Here is a 19,458-nt window from a genome sequence, read left to right on the forward strand (position 1 = left end):
CCCCACCTCTGGACCTGTTCACGCACAGTTACCCCAGATCGTCTGCTGTCTGCGGAGTCACCCTCGGGGGGCGCCTGGAGCAGCCGGAGCCATCCACCGACGAGACTGTTGTGCCATCCGAATCTCTCTCATTGCTCTCTGGAGGAAATGCTTCTCTGCCCATGGAGGCCGCCGCTCTTAGGGCCTCTGTCCTCCCAGACTCCTGGGATCTCGTTGGTTCAGCCCGGAGGCGGGCACAATGGCTCTGCCCCCGGTAGGTGCCCTGTGGCTTTCTCTCGGCAACATTCGCCCTCGTGGGCCGCCCGCTCGTCCTCTGCGGGTCTCCAGCCACTCCCACACCTCCTCCGGACTCTGGAAGAATGTGGTCTTGTCCTCCGTTATCACTCTCAGTCTTGCCAGGAAGAGGAGTGAGTATTGGATCCCTTCGTTTCTGAGGGCCCTCTTTACTGCCATAAATGAAGCTCTCTTAGTTTGAACGTCCATGGGAAGAGAGTTACTTCTCCGTTTGCCACCTTAAATGGGCTCGCCTCTCTGGCCCTCTGGAGCATAATGTCTCTGTCTTTAATAGTGGAGTACCCTGGCGACCACTGGGTGCGGTGGTTTTCCAGGAGCCAGGGGCCTAGAGGGAACCCGGTGTGCTCTCTCCAGTGTTAAGAATGGTGTCAACTGTCCGGGTGCCACCACTGTGCACAGCCACTCCTCAAGAAATTCCATCATATACGTGCCTTCTGCACCTTCCGGGAGACCTACCACCCTTACATTGTTCCTTCGATTTCTTCCCTCTGCGTCCTCTGCCCTGTGCTCTAGGCACATCACTCTGTCTGTCAGGCTCAGTACCGAGGCCTCTAGGTCCTTTTGTCTCGGTGTGAGGTCCGCCAGTGTGATCTCCGTCTCCTTAACTCTATCTACGAGCTTTTGGTGGTCCGCTTGTAGAAGACCCATTTCCACCGCCACCTGGTTTATATTGTGCTGTAAAGTTGCTTTTGTGTCCTTGATTGCGTCCAATATTTTGTCCAGGGTGTCTTGTACTTTGGTCTGCGTGAGGTCTCGAAGGTCTCCTCCCCCGCGGTCAGTAATAGTGGCGCGTTCCATTGCTTTACTCCTGCGTCGGCCCCTAGAGGTCATCGGCACAGGGCAGCCCGGAACCCGGGACTTCAACGAGGCCCGGGGCCCTCGGCTGGGTCCCAACCCGCTTCCGCCATCTCAGGCTCCGAAGTGCTCAGTTAAGGATTTTTTACCGGTGCAACAGTGTCTTGGCAACCCTCTGTTAATTCCTCTGGCTAATCATGCAAGGCGTGTTCTTATGTGTGCCCTGCCCTCCGGGTCCGACCCCATCCGCCCCCAAAGTCCAGTTTTCAATTCCAGCGCTGGGCTCCACTCTGCGTTGCCCCCCAGGGCCTGGCCCCACTCCAGAGGCCCGCTCACCGCCGACCCGAGGCCCCCTCCGGTGCTCCACTGGTGCGCCCAGTCCCTCAGTTGATCAGTGGGGGCGGCCAGCGCCAGGCCCAGTGGCCAATTCCGTCCCTTGGCTGCTTAACCTATGTTCGGGTGCCCGGTCCGCCCCGCCTCAGTGCCCCGGGATAGCCAGTGAGGGCCCGGGCCCACGGCCAATTCTGTCCCTCGGCGGCTCAGTCTTTATCCAGGTGTCCAGTCCGCCCAGTTCCAAGACCCAAAGACAGCCAAGAAGGACCAGGTGCTCAGCATTCCACTCACCACTCCGTTGAGGCGGGTCCCGGGGCCCCCAGGCCCGTGCCGTCCACGCGGCCGGCCCGAGCCAGGAGTCCGTCCCGGCCCGGTCGCCCCACAAGGCACAGCGCACCACTCTCCGGTCCTGCAAGGGTCGGCCAAGCCCGTCACGCCCGCCGCCCTAGACGGTATATCTTCGGCCCCTGTCTGGAGGGCTTCAGGGCCAGAGCCGTCGCTCCACTCCCCTGCAGTGTTACACGGCTCGGCTGCGCTGCTGTCGGGCAGACCCAAAAGTCGAGTCCCTGGCCCTGGATCGCCTCCGGGCCTCGACCGCGTTGCTCCGCAGCCCTCCTCCAGGAGCGGTGAAATGCCACAAAATACCTGTGAAGTCTTAGATAAAAGACTGAGGGCCAGATTTATGGAAAAGTGATGGAGCTCGGTGCTGCACCAAAATTGGCAGCGCCAAGCTGCGTCACTTTAGAAGCGCAGGGATGCACCGTATTTAAGTCAATATGGTGCACCCCTATGTTGGCCCCTGCTCTGGTGCTCAATTTATCTGCCAGCGCCAATGCAGGCATCCTTGCACCATTGTGCCAGGATGTCTGCATTGAGGGGTGTGATTGTTTATGTGCGGGGAAGGTGTCTCTTCCCGCACATAAACACTCAATAATGGCGCTTTGGCACTTCTGTGTGTGCCAATGCGTAATTTTTAAATGATTGTTTATGTGCAGGAAGGGACACCTTCCCGCAAATAAACAATCATTTTTGGCATTTTGCTCTTTCAGCACGCATTGATAAAGCAAAAAATGAGGAGGAATAAAAGTATTCATCCTTGTTGCGCCCTGCTAATGCCACCCATGGGGGTGGCATTAGATTCTGGTGCTGCCTCGGGTTTACGAAACTTCATAAATCTGAGGCAGCGGCAAAATGCAATGGGTGTTGCTGTGGCACACCCACAGCAACACCTATTGCACGCCCCTTCCACGCACAGTGCTGTGTGGGAAGGGGCCGTATTTACAAGGTGACTTTAAGCCACAAAAGGTGGCTGAAAGCCACCTTGTTAATATGGCACAGGGCTTAGCGCCACAGGAGCATCACGAAAAGTGATGCTCCTGTGCCGCTAGGGGCCTATAAATATGCCCCTGAATGCATTTCACTTCAGTCTGTAGGAAATTATCAATAAATACAGCAATGTTTTGAAAAATCAAATCAATCTGCAAAACTGTAAATCTTTCCAGTCTTTTGTGAATAGTTCGCAACAAGTAACAACAGGAAATGTAGCATATTTTTTCAACAGAAAAGTGCTTGCTATTGTTAATACATCCATTTACCTCAGCCAGTTCTAAATTGTTAATAGGTTTAATCATTGTAAAGTACTTGTGAGTGAGATCATATTCCAATTTTTCATAGGTTGCTCCAGCCAGTAAATGCTCACTAATATTTTGTTCATAATATTACAGGTCTATTTAAACAAGGGTGCCACCTTTTTGAGCTCTGCTCATGATAGTTTGTTCATTTGATCCTAAGTGTTTAAAAGCTTGATATTCCTGGCTAGGCCTATTCATCTAATGTTTGCGTTTGTTAAATCCAATATTTTTAAGATCCTTTCAACATGGGCTTTCAAAAATATGAATGGTCTTTTCATTAATCTTCGGATGAAAAGTTGATTTTGAGTTAAAACATGTCCCACTCCTTTGGCTGTTTTCCAGGATATGGAAACGATTGCAAATGAATTTAATTAACTCAACTTTAATGTAAAACTATCGGATTAAATGTAAGGCCCCTTGTGGGCCACTTTTTATGTAATATTCTGTAGTGTAGCCATTTTTTATGTAGCTTTCTGCGCATTTGCTTAATGTATTAGGCCTCTGTGCACTTTGCCCTAGATGCATTTTATTTAGCCTCGCACTGCTATTTTACAATAACCAGTTTCACGGTCTTGTTTTATTTTCTTCTATCACACTGTTTAGCTTACTTCAGCACTGAAGTTCTCAAACAATACATTCTTGCTCGCTCTGTGCTTCAGTCAAGGATACAGTTTGGTACATTGCCGATAGACGTGGTAGAAGTTTAGTCTTTAGGGTTCGTAGAAAGTACACATTCTTACGTAGGGACGTTTCTTAGAACACCGGCGTGTTAGTTATAAAAACACTTCCTAGTCCTGGTACACGTAAGAGGGAGATTCTGACCAGGAACCCACAACTAGATGCTGACTGCCCTGTTGTAGATGCTGATCCCAATCACAGGCCTTTGCTCAGGTATGAGGGTCGATGTCCTCCCGGGGGAACCTGAAAGGCAGGCTTAGAGCTTAACATGCTGTGCTCAAAATATAACTTAGAGAGAGAATGTAATCTAGTTGCACTATGATAGCATTATTCTTATGTTTCACTCTCCTCATTACTATTTCAATCCTACTGTGTTGCATGGTTCTGGTTATTGCGGCTCACATCTTGTTATCTAAAATGCAGTCATTTTATTAAACTAATCTTTAAAACTCAAACTGCCTTTGTCATTTATATATGAGACCACACTGTGTATGAGAGAACTGGTTGGGACCTGAGTGACCACGACTTCCCTGGGAAGCACTAAGATGTCATGCGCTCGGCTGCCCAATTGTCTCTTCCCTTTGGGAGAGATAAGGCACTGCTAGTTAGCCAGAGCTCAACCCGGATTTGGGGTGACAAGGGTCCTTCGTCGTGGGTCAGACTTAGTCCCCCACACTGTGAACAATCTTGCCGCCCAAAAATCCAGTAGTCTCATTAGGATAATGAGAGCCTACGCGACAAGTATATGATAACAAATTTACCACAAGGCCTTCTTCGAACTCAAAGTTAATTTTTCTTCTCCCCCGTCTTTTTGGGGTATTCTTCTCTAAAAAGTAAACTGGTTTCTGTGGATTTAGTCATCCTTTTAACACCATAGGGTCCTAGCTCTTTAAACATCTGATTTGCATGATAATAAATATGATTGACCAGAACAAACCTCCTCTTCCATTTTACTCTTGGCCACAGTATAGCAGTTGCTGTAAAAAGAGGAATTTAGGTTTAACTTTTCTAATACATTTAAACAGATCAACTTTAGTACCAAACCATTATGTTGAACTTGTTAGGACAAAATTAAGTCCCCTTTGTAGAGCCCCTTTTCTGAAATATTCAAGGTATATTATGACAAACTGTACCCACCTTTAGTAACAATCACATTTCTTTTCAGGGTAAACCACTAGAACCACTAAATAAAAATAGACTCAGCACTTCAAGTACATTTATCTAGTAATCAGGACTAACAATATCATATCTGGTTGATACAGTGCCCAACCATGCCTGTCTGGAAATATCCTACCAACGTAAAATGCCCTTTGTGTCAAAGTATGACTCCCATATCTGTGTGTTTAAAGAGACTCCCATTTGAGAGTGAGAGGTTTTTACCCACAATGTCATATTGTACAGCTAGCTAGTAATACTAACGACAAGGCTTTTAAGAGTCACACAAACATAGGACTGGGCTCCACACTTCTTCACACTGAAGGAGTTAATTCTGAATTTTATGAACTCTCCTCTCCTATGCAGCCAGTCAAAAGAGTTCATTCAACCATTCTTGGTGAGTAGATACATTAGGTGGGCACTATTGCCTTTATATACAGATTTTATTTAAACATCCATCTTCTCCACTGAGTAGTACTGTCATTTGCACCTGAAATGTAATGTAAAACAGCTAGTTTGGCCAATCCTGAAATATCATAGAGGCTGTTATTATGTAACATGCGCCAAATGGCCACTTACTACTGAGCCAAACTCAGGAAGGACCATATAATGTCCAGTAGATCACATTCAGGTTCCAAACATCTCCAACAGTTGGCAAGTGACAGGAAATTAGCTTTTCTATGTTGATATGGAGTCCAACACCAATTATACAACACCTTAAAGTAAATTAACTTCAACTGGGCCTCCCTCAGGCCTCAATCATGATGGTCTAGCAGGTCCCTCCAGTCTTCGTCCGTATAGTCCACGCTTAACCTGCCAATGTGTCCTGGTCTCCTGTCTAGTAATATTCAAGTATAGTGAATCGATAAGCATCTGATAGTGATTGGAGATTGGACCTCTAGAAATCCCATACAAGTGTATGTATTTATGCAAGGGTGACTCAGGAAAGGAAGGTAGGTGGGCCAAAGTTGCTCACCAAGAAGTGTCTCAGTTGGCGACAATTCAAACAATGTGGCATTGTCAAAGTGAATTCCTAACACATATAGTTTCAAAGGATTTAAGCACAGAACCATTAGAGGTCACATCATACTGATTCCCACCTTTGTCCACTGTGACCAGTTAAATGTGGTACGTCTGATTTGGAGGGCTGCATTCAAGTTTATTGGGGCTGTTCAGTGAAGGAATCCATCTATACCTTGAAGTTGATGATCATCTCTCTAAACAGGCCACATTGCTGACAGCGTGGGGAAATACTTGACAGAGGAAAAATCTCAAGCACTATAGAATATGCCTAGTCCCCCTAGTCCATGGGGGGCTTTTGCCTCAGCTCGTTCTTTCCCTGCCAAAGGTCGGAAAATATCCCAATTGCGAGGTGTGGTTGGCGAGGAAGTATATATATATGTCTGGCAATCTCAGTCCCACTGCTCATGTGCCTGAATAACGTTTTTGATGAGTTTGTTTATAGCTGGAAGAGTCTGTTTGGGCATCATTGGTCAGATCATACCAAAGATGTGATTAAAACTTGGAGCTGTTACCATTTTCACAACCTGAACTCTTCTCCATACAGAGAGTTGCAACAATGCCACAGGAGGCAGTCTCTGTTAAGTTTTACCATTAACAGATTCAGATTAGCTGATATCATACCCCCATCCCTTTGTTAACCAAAGTGCCCAGGAATATAAACTCAGAGGACATCCAACAGAAGCTGTAATCATTAGTTGAATGTTGTATATGGAACCGAATTGTTTAAGCCACTAAGAAAAAGAAGGTTATCATCCACAGAAAGCAGGAGCTTAATTTGACCAGCTGCCATCTCTATGACTATTATGCGTTCACACTGCCAAATGGCTGCTGCAAGCAGTTCTAACAAAACAAAAGGATGATGGACTGACTGCTGAACAATACAAACACTCACCCCCAGTCACAGATCTGGGTTTAATCCATCGTTCTTTTGCTCACCATGCCGCCCCAGTTAGGATCCAGCCATATGCAAATCAGTCTTGACCGTTTTCCTCATGGCAAGAGTCCAGCCCGAACTGCCAAGCCAGGTCCTCCCTGGACCAGAAACAAGCATTCTGGGACCGGTTTCAGGGTATCACCCTTTATCAGCCAGGCTAGCTTGAATCCAGTGGCACAGTGAGCACGGGTCCCACGTCTGGGCATGCCCTTCCCTCTTAGAGCAACTTTAGCAACACAAAAGGATAATGGACGGAGTTTTGAAATGTTTCAAACACTCACCCCCAGTCACAGATCTGGATTGAATCCATTGTTCTTTTGCTCACCATGCCACCCCCATTTGGGCCCAGACATATGCAAATCAGTCTTGACCTTGTTCCCCATGGGAACAGTCCTGCCCAAACTGCCAAGCCAGGTCCTCCCTGGACCAGAAACAAGCATCTATGACCAATTTCAGGCTGGTGGTAATTACCGACAAATTATGACCATGGTGGTGATAACGCCAATAGACAGCCAATGCACACACCATCCGCCAGGGCGTTAACTCAACGTTTCACGCACCATGGCGGTAGCCATCAACAGCCAGCCAGAAGACAAGGTACCGCCCAACATATTATGATACTGCAAACTGCCACGATTTCCAGGGCGGTACCAACGCCATCAAACTCTTCCTGATGCTCTTCTACGCCATGCTCCACCTGGAACACCAATGCCAATGAAGACGACAACAGTAAGTATAGCCGCCTAGCACACAATGGAGGGAGGGAGGGAGGAAAAGAAGAGTGACACACACAGTCATGAGACACACCATACACACACACACACACCATACACACAACCAGCTACAAAGACTACAGATCGGCAACACTGACATCGTAATAGCAAAGCAACACCCTACCATATGAACCAATTTTAAAGCAAAGATATATGAACAATTGTCCAGAAAGGGCCAATGCTCAGTCCAAAGTACATAAAGCCCACATAGCCACATAGCACAGTCCAAGCCCCAACTTGATCCTGAAGAATTCTGCACAACGCTGTGCAGGGGCAACATCTCCAAAGTGGACAGGCACCTCAGGGGGAAGAGGGGTGGGAGCACCTCAGCTGAAGTCGGGAACTTGCACACTGCTTCTGGAAGGGGTTCCATGCCCATTTCCCAATGTTGGGAAGTGCAAGGTCACAGTCTCTGAGGTGGGGAACCTGCCCACTGGTTCTGGAGTGGGTTCCATGCACATTTCCCAGTGCTGGGGAGTGCAACGTCACAGCCTCTGAGGTGGGGAACTTGCCCACTGCTTTTGGAGGGGACTCCTTGCCCATTTCCCAATGCTGGGGAGTGCAAGGTCACAGTCTCTGAGGTGGGGAATGTGCCCACTGCTTCTGAAGGGGGCTCCATGCCCATTTCCCAATGCTGGGGAGTGCAAGGTCACAGTCTCTGAGGTGGGGAACTTGCCCACCTCTTCAGGACGGGGTTCCATGTCCATTTCCCAATACTCGGGAGTGCAAAGTCACAGTCTGTAAGGTGGGGAACTTGCCCACTGCTCCTGGAGGGGTTTCCATGTACAACAGTCCCTGGAGGGTGGCCTACATGCCCTCTGCTGGAGGTGAGGGCTGCATTGAATCTGCCTGGGGAGGTGTCTCCTTGGCAGCCTCTGCTGGAGGTGAGGGCTTGCATTGCCTCTGCTGGGGGAGGTGTCTCCTGGGCACCCTCTGTTGGAGATGAGGGCTGCATTGTCTCTGCTGGGGGAGGTGTCTCCTGGGCAGCCTCTGCTGGAGGTGAGGGCTGCTGTGTCCCAGCTGGAGGTGAGGGCTTCTTACCTGTCATTGGTGGTTGAGTGGGAACCTTTCCTATCATTGGTGGTTGAGTGGGAACCTTTTCTGACACCAGTGGTTGAGTGGGAACCTTTTCTGTCAATGGTGGTTGAGTGGGAACATTTTCTGACATTGGTGGTTGAGTGGGAACCTCTTCTGCCAGTGGTTGAGTGGGAACCTTTTCTGACATTGGTGGTTGAGTGGGCACCTCTTCTGTCATTGGTGGTTGAGTGGGAACTACTTCTGTCATTGGTGGTTAAGTGGGAACCTTTTCTGACATTGGTGGTTGAGTGGGATCCTTCCCTTTCTTGGCTGGTGGAGTGGGATCCGTCCCTCTCCTGGATGGTGGAGTGGGAACCTTCACTGTCTTGCCTCCACAACCAGGAGGTGCCTCCACTGTAGCTATGGACTGTTTGGCTGAGGTACTGGGCTGGGTCGTTGGGACCCTGCTCTTATGGGCAGCACAGGGAGGAGGGGGAGGGAAGAGGTCAAGTTGGGCAAGGAAAAGCTTCTTAGGGACAGTGGGGCAGGATGAGGGAGGAGGGATGGGAGTGGAGGTTGAGGGAGTGGTTGTTGGAGGAGTACGTCTGCTGGACTTGGGTGTAGGTGCATGGGCAGTGTGCTGATGTGAGGTGGATGGCTGTTGGGTGTCTGAGTGCCTGTGTTTGTGTCCTTTAGGAAGGGGGGGACAGACAGGGTGGGAGAGGACACAGGGGATGCGTGGATGGATGTTGTGGAGGTGTCTGCTAGTGAGGTGTGTGTGCTGCTTGGTGTGGTGATGCTAGTGGTGGCTGTTGAAGCAGTGCATGCAGGTGTGAGTGTGGATATGACTGTAAGGGAGGTGGAGGAGTAGGAGGAGGAGGAGGAGGGAAAGACAGTGGAGGCAGTGGATGTAGATGTGTGTGCAACTGTCTGTTGTTTGTGTGAGTGCTTGTGGACTGAACTGTGGTGCCTAAGTTTGACTGTGCCGCTCTTGTGTGATGTCTTATGTTCATGCTCGTCTGTATTAGTGCATGAGATGGGTTGGAGTTGAGGCGACTGGGACTGGGAAGTGGTAGTTGAAGGGGGGACAGTAGGAACAGGGACAATGGCTGCCATCAGAGAGGAGGCCAGAGCCTGAATCAATCTCTGTTGGGCCGCCAATCCACCGCGGATGCCCTCCAGGAATGCATTGCATGCTGCATCTGAGATGCCAGCCCCTGGATGGCATTCACAAATGTTGACTGCCCTACAGAGATGGATCCCAGGAGGTCAATAGCCTCCTCACTCAGGGCAGCAGTGCTGACTGGGGCAGGGCCTGAGCTGCCTGGGGCGAAGGAGATGCCGACCCTCCTGGGTGAGCAGGCACGGGCAACTCGCTGAGGGGCTGCTGTGAGGGCGGTGCTGGTTCAGGGTGGTGGCTGTACCTGCAATCAGGGTGGTCACAGAAGTGTCCACCACCACCAGGGAGCTTCCATTGGAGGAGGTATCTGAGTTTGTGTTGTCACCTCCTGTCTCCGCCGTGGTGCTCCTCTCTCCCTCCGTCCCAATGGTTTCCTCGGCGTAGGTGGACTTTGCCTCCTGGTTACTGTGGTATGCAGCTCCCTCTGTCGCCGGTGCCCCTGCTCCTCAGCTAAATGACGCTAATGCACACATGGACAGGATGACAGAAGGAGAAAGGGGGGGAGAAAGGGAGCACTGGGTCAATTACAGCACCAACACCGGTTGGCATACACAGCACCGTCACACACAGGGATCAGGATTGAGCACTATGCATTGCATTGGCATTGAATTGGCTAGATGCCACAGAAAGATGAGGGCCAAACACCGCCAACTGCACACCTCCTGGGACCCACAAAGCCCTGACTGACATGGAATACAAACGAGCTAGGTTATCTGCATTTGCCATACACCCATTACCCTTGAGCTGGATCACGCTGCAATGTCCGGCCTGGCATTAAGGAGCAACCACTAACTCACAACCACTACCCAGATCCCATGCCACCTACCAATTATTGTAGTAAGGCCCACCGTACTCACCCCCTTGTGACTGCTGTGATGCCCTCAAGCGCTGATCCAGCTCTGGGTAGGCCACTGCCCGTATGCGGACCATCAGTGGGGTCAGGTTCCGATGGGCACCCCTTCCTCTTCGGGAGGCCATCCCCAGCTGGGCCTCCGTGGTCTTCTGTGCCCAGCATCTCAGGTCCTCCCACCATTTCCTGCAGTGGGCGCTCCACATGCTGTAGACCCCCAGGGTCTACATGTCCTTGGCGATGGAACGCCACAATCCCATTCTTTTGATGGGTGCTGACCGGCAGAGGGAATGCAGACAGGAGGACAGCATAACACATACAATCCAGCCTGTCACACATATGGCCCCCAAATCCTGTTTCCAAATCCATTGGCACACACATCACCCGGCACACATCATGTACACTGCCACCAGACATACCACCCCACGTATGACACAATGCCTGCACACACATCTCCATGCAACCCTCCCACATGCATTGTGCCCAAGGTGTACTCACCTGTTGGTCTGGAGGCCCATACAGCTGTCCATACTCCATACTGGGCAGGACCCCATCCACCACGTGCCCTAACTCCATTGAAGTGAAGGCAGGTGCCGTTTCCCGAGTCACACAGGCCATGGTAGGTTCCAGACACAGGTCACAGGAGCACATGCAGTGTAGGTGTTGTTCTGTGGAAAGTCAGGAACCAAGTGAGGTTATAGACAGAAAATTGCGGTTACGTCCGCAGCAGTGTACACCGTCCCACTGAAACTGATCCTCATTGGCCACTATACTCCATAGAGTCCCATTTTAGCCAATCAGGAATTGCACGGCAGTGCAAGACCGCCTTCTGCCACGACGCCCAACGTCGGCAGAGTTACCTCACTTCCACCTGTCCCTAGATACAGGACAAGCGGTCTCCATTTCATGGTAGTAGACTACATACAGATCTTCCATAACTGCCTCATTTATAGAAATTGCACCCACATTGCCATTGTCCCATCAAATTATTGCTGTATGCACACTGAGGTTGTGGTTCCACTGTACAAATTATGACAGCTTACTCACTCTTGTGTCCCTTAGATACCTACCATTGCAGATGAATAGGAGGAGGAGACAAACCCCTGTGTATAGACCCCTTGTGGACTTGGCTACACTAAAGGACATGCACATTATACTCACCTATAGACTGGACAGGGCCACAATCACAGAGCTGTGTGCCCATTTGGAGCCTGACCTGATATCAGCAATCTGTCATCCGCTGGGATTCCCCCCTATTGTGCAGGTTCTATCAGTGCTCCATTTCCTGGCAACTGGTTCTTTCCAAGTGATGGTGGGCTTGGCAGCAGGAATGTCACAGCCAATGTTCTCAGTCGTGCTGGCAAGGGTTTAGTCTGCCCTGGTGAAACATGTGCAGCTACATTTCTTTCCCCCAGGTGGAAGATTTGGCCACTGTGAAAGCGGGATTCTATGCAATGGGATATATTCCCAATATTATTGGGGCGATTGATGATATACACATTGTGTTTGTTCCCACTCGCCAGAAAGAACAGGTGTTCAGGAATCGAAGGAGTTTCCACTCACTCAGTATGCAAATGTGTGCCTGGCGGACCAGTACATCTCTGAAGTTACTGCCAAGTATCCTGGGTCGGTGCATGACGCCTTCTTTCTGAGGAATAGCAGCATCCAAAATGTGATGGCCCAACTGCAGAGGCACAGGGTGTGGCTAATAGGTGAGCCAGAGTCCCCATCCACTGTATGTCAGTGGAAGCCTTCAAGTGTTATCCCCATGGCATTGTGTAAGGCTAAATGTTGTCCCTCACTATTTGCAGGTGACTCTGGCTACCCAAACCTATCCTGGCTCCTGACCCCTGTGAGGAATGCCAGGACAGGGGCTGAGAACTGATATAATGATGCATATGGGTGAACCAGGAGAATAATCGAGAGGACCTTTGGCCTCCTGAAAGCCAGGTTTAGATGCCTTCATCTGACTGGTGGATCCCTGTGCTACTCACCCGAGAAGGTCTGCCAGATAGTAGTGGCATGCTGCATGTTGCACAACCAGGCCCTCTGACGACATGTGCCTTTTCTGCAGGAGAAAGGGACTGGAGATGACCCTGTGGCAGCAGTGGACCCTGAGGACAGTGAGGATGAGGAGGCAGAGGATGAGGATGAGAACAACAGAACATCAATTATACGACAATACTTCCAATGACACACAGGTGTGACAGTGGAACTGACCATTACTCTGACTATTTATGTTTTCTGTGTGGCTTTATCATTAAGGCATTCGCTTCCTTTGCATCACCACTTGCTGTAACCTGTGGCTTGTCATTTTACAGATGTTGGTGATATGACAACATTGTCCTGATGTGTTTACTACAGACAGCTACAGGTCATTATTTGTATGCTATCTCAGTGTTCTGATCATTTCCACTAGATGTGACTGTTCCCATAAATGCACTTTTTCAACACAGAAAACAGTGTCACTCAAGATGTGTTCAAGGTTGTTTATTGTAGTGCAAATGATTGACTGAAAAGTGCAATGGAATGGGTTGATGGTAGAGGAAAGTCCAAGGTATTGTTCCAGTCTGTTTGTAGCACAGGTCCAGTGTCCAAGGACCATAGGAAGGGGAGTAAAGGCAGTTCAAAGTGGACAAGGTGAGAAAGTGAGACACAAGATGAACAATCAGGAGAGTCTCATTTCCTGGCGGTGGTCTTGTTCTTGGCAAGTATCTCTGGCTTCTGCCTGGGTCTCAGGGAATGTTTGCAGGGTGGTTCACCTTCTGCAGGGGGAGGGATGCTGTTGGCCTGTGGGTCCTGTGGCAGGACTTCCTGACCACTATCTGCAGCAAAAGTAGAGAGCTAGTCAATACACTGGCTAGTGGTAGGGGCCCGCTGGTGTGCTGTAGATTCCCTTGTGATGTTGGCCATGTCTTCCAGCACCCCTGCTATGAAGATCATAATGGTGTTGAGAGACTGATCCCCTGGTGGTGTTCCTCCTGCAGCCGCTTGTTTTCCTGCATGTTGTTAAAGATCTTGCTCATCATGTCCTGGGATTGTTGGTAGGCCCCCCGGACATTGGTGAGTGCCTCCTGGAGAGTCGTTTCCCTGGGCCTGTCCTCCCCCTTGCGCACAGCGGTCCTCCCAGCGTCCTTGTCCCCCTGTTCCTCTGTCCCCTGAACGGTGTGCCCACTGGCACTGACCCCAGGACCCTGATTGTCTTGGGGGCGAGGTGTGGACTGGGGTCCCTGTACAGGTGGGCACACTGCTTACTGACGTGTCCTGGGAACAGAGGTGTGGGGACTCTGGGTGAGTGCTGTGGCGTTGGATACGGTTGGGGGAGGCTCAGTGGTTGACTAGGTTTGGAAATCCCACCCTTTATAATTATGTGGTCCTCCATAAAGGCCAGTGTGTGGTGTGGACAAGATTGTAGTCGATTCTGGAATATGTTTCCTGTACACAAGAAAGGAAGGTATATTCCTTCTCTCTTGAATGCTGCATTAGGTGCCAATTTTTACAGCATTTCCAATGTGCTCTACAGCAAACAATCCCACAGTGCCCATCTCCCCCTAAATCTAAGCTGGTGAAACTCTTCTCTCCTTGTAAAGAGTTTGTGTGCCCACCTGAGAGGTATGGAAAGCGGAATGAGCAACCACTCCTCTGTGGTTACTCTAAACCAGTTTTGTGGACACAACCTCTCTCAGTGGGATTTGAGCCTGCCAACTGTGGGAACAAAGAATGAGCTTCTGCAGTTGTCATTTGACATCTGCATGTGATAGGGTAGGCATTGAAAATTACTATCCTTTGCATGGACCGGACTTTAGCCTTTGCATCCCTAATTTTTGCTGAACTCATTTTTGTTGGCATTAGGACTCTCTACACTTTACACCTAACCAGTGGTAAAATGGTAGTCCTCCCCCTTCCAAACACTGTTGGAATATCTAATTAGCACATATAGGCCCTCATTCCGACATTGGCCGGCGGCGGTCGCCGCCGGCCTGTCGGGGCCGCCAGAATACCGTTCCGCGTTCGAAAGACCGCGGCGGTGATTCTGACTTTCCCGCTGGGCTGGCGGGCGGCCGCCTTCAGGCCGCCCGCCAGCCCAGCGGGAAAGAGGCTTCCACGATGAAGCCGGCTCGGAATCGAGCCGGCGGAGTGGAAGCTGTGCGACGGGTGCAGTTGCACCCGTCGCGTATTTCACTGTCTGCGAAGCAGACAGTGAAATACATTTAGGGGCCCTCTTACGGGGGCCCCTGCAGTGCCCTTGCCAGTGGCATGGGCACTGCAGGGGCCCCCAGGGGCCCCGCGACCCCCCCTACCGCCATCCGGTTCCCGGCGGGAGAACCGCCGGGAACTGGATGGCGGTAGGGGGGGTCGGAATCCCCTCGGCGGCGCAGCAAGCTGCGCCGCCTTGGAGGATTCCAATGGGCGGCGGTACACTGGCGGGAGACCGCCAGTGTTGCCGGTCTGACCGCGGCTTTACCGCCGCGGTCGGAATGCCCATTGGAGCACCGCCGGCCTGTCGGCGGTGCTCTCGCGGTCCTCCACCCTGGCGGTTTGAAACCGCCAGGGTCGGAATGAGGGCCATAATGTATGTGTAAGTCCTTAGTAAAATGTACTACATATACTAGAGCCTCTAAATTAAATGCTACAAGTGGGCTGTAGTACTCCTTGTGGCACTCACTAAAGTATTATTGTGAAGCATGTCTTAGGTCTGCTACTGAATTATTTAGTGCAGTTTTAAAGTGCCATCCGGACCTGGTAAAATAAACACTTTGCCAGGCCCAACAGTTCCATTTTAATAATTTTGAGACACACCCTTAAGGTAGGCCATAAAGCCTAGCAGGGCAAAGTGCATGGTATTTAAAAAGACAAGTGTATTTAAGTTGTACATGTCCTGGAAGTAAAAAACACCAGATTAAATTTTTACTGTGGCAGAGCCTGGCTCTCCCATAGACTAACACTGGGTTGTTCTGTTACACGTAAAAAGTGATAATCTTAGTTTGGGAGCAGATAGAAAAATACTTTTTAGACTTATTTGAAATGTAATTTAAAATCCTCTTTAACTGGTAAATCCAGATTTTAAGTTACTCATCCAAACATGGTACTTTTAGAAAGTTGACATTTTTCTGCCTAAACCAAATGTACTTTTTCTCCTAGTGGCCAGGGTCACATGTTAGTTAATGGTTCTCCTGTGGTATGATGAGTATTTCTTTCAGACAAAGAACAAAAAAACTTTGGGTATGGAAAGGATATTCCAGTGATGACGCAGAAACAAAGGTTTTACATTTAATAGCGCATAAAACGTTGTGCTGCAATAATCAAGTGTGACTTTAACCGAACTAATAAAGATTGTACGGGGACAAATGTGCCCTCAGAGTAGTTCGCCAACATTTATAAGCGTGCTTTATATAACGTGATGTATTAGAATTGTACTAATCTGACATAACCGTAAACGTGTGCCATGATTTGCTTGTTTGAAATGTTTTAACTTAGCATAACTTTAGTGGAGGCTTCGGACTAGTTGCCTTGTCTCACGGTTTAGATGCTCGTATTTTTCTAATGTGCTAATAAAACGTGTATTCTTGCTTGAAGCTGTACTTTTCCAGTGAGATCGGTTCACATGCTTATCTTTAAGGTTTCGTGCCAGCCTGGCATCTTCTTCTTTGCTCCAAGGTCAATCTGCAGGTGCAGACAATGGAAGCTCTGAAAGTGAATTAATTGGTAAAATATGTTGCAACTTACGTTCCCGACTCCAAGGATAATGTAGGCCTAGGTAGAAGCTTGTAAATTGTTGTTTTTGACTGGACAATTTGAAGCCAACCTATGAACCCTCCAATGGAAGACCCTACTGGATTTGAACTGTTGATTATTTAAACCTGGTGCACAAGAAGAAAGCAGCCATTACCCATTGCACCCATTGAGGACATTAGACATTGCAGACATTGCAGACATTATGGCCCATCTTGCCGACCTCGTCATTTTGCCATCTTCTACGATGCCAATTGATGTTCGACGCCATTTTGAATGAGACTTTGATGCTTTCTCTAATCGAGAGAAAGAGACTTTAAGAAATTCTCACCCTAGAGACTTTAACTTTGATTCGTCCCTTTGCATAAAGTAGTAGTTTTGTCCTTTTATCTTGCCGCTGTGAGGCAATTGCCCTGTCCACCCTGCCCCTTTACCCCCGTCCCATGCTGATCAACCGGTACCTGTGAGACGAAGACTTCTTTGAATGCTGATTGAATTTGGTAAAATGTACAATTGCATTGTGTTTTCTTTTTAGGTAACCAACTGCGGATTTTTTATATGAGCCCTAGTTAGGAGTTTTTCCAAATTAATGTTGCTAAATTGTTTTTGCATGAAGTCCCACATGCAGATGCTAATTTGATGTTAGATGAGGATTCATTTGTTGCACGATGCAATTTGAGACCTTGTTATGCTGACTAATGTATGCAATTAGCCTATTACAGATTATCATTTTAGTGGTTTGCGTTGCTATCATCGAATGCATTGTTATTCAAATGCTGCATAGATTGCATCCTTTCGCCGTTATGGACAGCTATTAATGTTCATTTACATATATCATTTGGTGTTGAGACACATTTATATCGTGCTAGCTTTGTTAATATAGGGAAATAAATTCATTAATTTTGAATAAACTGGTGTGGTTATTCATGGCCGAAAGGTCATGGTTCGCCGAAATGTTTTCTGGATTAATTGTGAAGTGTTATGTTGATCAGGGCATTGCTTATGTTCGTTATTGATTATTGATTTGATTAAATTGATTACTCTCGGGTGAAGAGAGCCCCACTTGGTCAAAAGATTCATCGACCCAAGAGCGTCCAGATACCGTTAATTTAATAGGACGGAACTCTCTATCAGTAGATGGTAGCAGAGGACGGTTTCGCCCTTTGGGACCCCACTCGAGAGGTAATGGTTTCGCCCTTTGGGACCCCACTCGAGAGGTAACGGTTGCGCTCTTTGAGACCCCACTCGAGAGGTATATGGTGTTGAATTAGATTTTTCTTGGGTAAAACAGATTGAGAGAATGATGATGCCCTAAGTCCCCGCGACTTTCCCGGGATCTCGGAGCTTGCGAATGGAGAGAATGGAGGTGTGAAATCGGCGTTGGCGGTACTAGTGACGGTATGAGTGAAGTCAGGGTTTTGCGCTTGCACAGCTTATTGCCGCAGATTGTTTGAAAAGGTTGCGAGGATTTTAGAGAATAGCGGAGGTGCGACTCCGAGTGTGAGAGTAGGGAAGTCGTCGAACTTCATGTGCATGTGGCGCTTTGTGCAGAAAAATGTCCACGTGGTTGTTGATATTGAGACGGGCCCTGCGAGGTCAAGAGACTCCGGAGTATGTTGAAAAGTGTATGAGACACTTGTTTTATGTTGTGGTCTGGTCGGTTTAATAGGTTGACCGGGCGTGGTCAACGAGTCGGTACGTGTGTTAAGGGAGTGAAAGAAAACTTCGACTTCGGGCTTTGACAAATTCTAAGTGCACTAGAATAGATCATTGACAAGTTGAGAGCAGAGTCTGCGGGTCAGGATTTGCTTGCGAAAGTGGGGACCGAGAAAGATGGAATAACTGCCGAGGCTAGTGAAAAATCCCTAAGGTCCTGAAGCGATTGTGTTACCCTTCCTGTAGTAAACCGACAGATCTGTTTTATTATTATTTGGTTGCTCGCCATACATGCCAGAAGTTGTTACGAGAGGAGCTGAGTGAAGGAGGACAAGCCGCGAGGCTTTGTCAGCCGCAGTGTGTGTGAGTGTGACGTCACTAGGAGCCGCGCTGGGATAGGTTGGTTGCAGAGAAGGGCCGCGCACGGATTGGACGCAGTCCATGGGGCTCGATTGGAAGGGGAAAGGCAAGCGAAGAGTATTCCGGGAATTAAAGTCACTTATTGATTACAAACTTTGTGAAATAAAAGACGAGAAAATGAAATTTTTTAAAGCATTAAAGAGTGCGATGAAGGGGGAGTCTTACATTAAAGCGAGCGTAGGAGAGGAGACGCCACCCGAAGGTACACCAGCTTACATTGTAATGGAGGAAAGGGGGGTAGCTCCGTGCCTTTGGCTAAAGCAATGGCACAAGCTGACAGAGAGACATGGGAGCGTAGCGTTCCCGATCCATGGGACATTCAATATAAGGATCCTAGAGAATTTGAGATTCGCGATGTACGACATGAAGGTACCTCCAAGGGCAGCACAGTTTGAGGCTCTAGCGATTTGGGAACTAATGGCTAGACAGCAACAGCAAAAGAAGTTCGAGACCAGGATAAGAAAGGTAGAAAAGGCACTAGCGGACGCTAGGTGGGATAATGCACAGTAGGTGTGGAGGTCAGATATATTGCAGGGGATAAAATTGTTTCCCGCAATTGCTAAGGAAGAAGAGGCGACAGGAAAGAAAGCTACCTGTAAGACAAACAGGAGGTGTTCCAAAGATAGAGAGGACGAGAAAAAGTTAAGGAGAGAAGACGAGTCAGAGGATGAGGAGTTCATCATGCAATTGCTGAACGACCGTCCACCACCTTATGCAGAGAGTGAACAAGGTCCAAGTACCAGTTCTGCCCCTCCGGCACCGGTACAGAATAATGAAACTCCGAATTCAGAAACGCCATCGGGATCTAAGGACCCGAGTTTACTGTTTACCCCGCAGATACCGCAGGTTAGGAGAATATATCCAGATGTGCCTATGTTGAAAACAGCAGAAAATTATCAGCCGCAGGTCCCAAGGTACTACAGCAGTGACAACAGTACGGGAATGATTCTAGATCCAACAGTAATGGGAGTACAGAATGGTCGCAA

Source organism: Pleurodeles waltl, chromosome 10 (assembly GCF_031143425.1).
Source record: "Pleurodeles waltl isolate 20211129_DDA chromosome 10, aPleWal1.hap1.20221129, whole genome shotgun sequence".
NCBI classification, from domain to species: Eukaryota; Metazoa; Chordata; class Amphibia; order Caudata; family Salamandridae; genus Pleurodeles; species Pleurodeles waltl.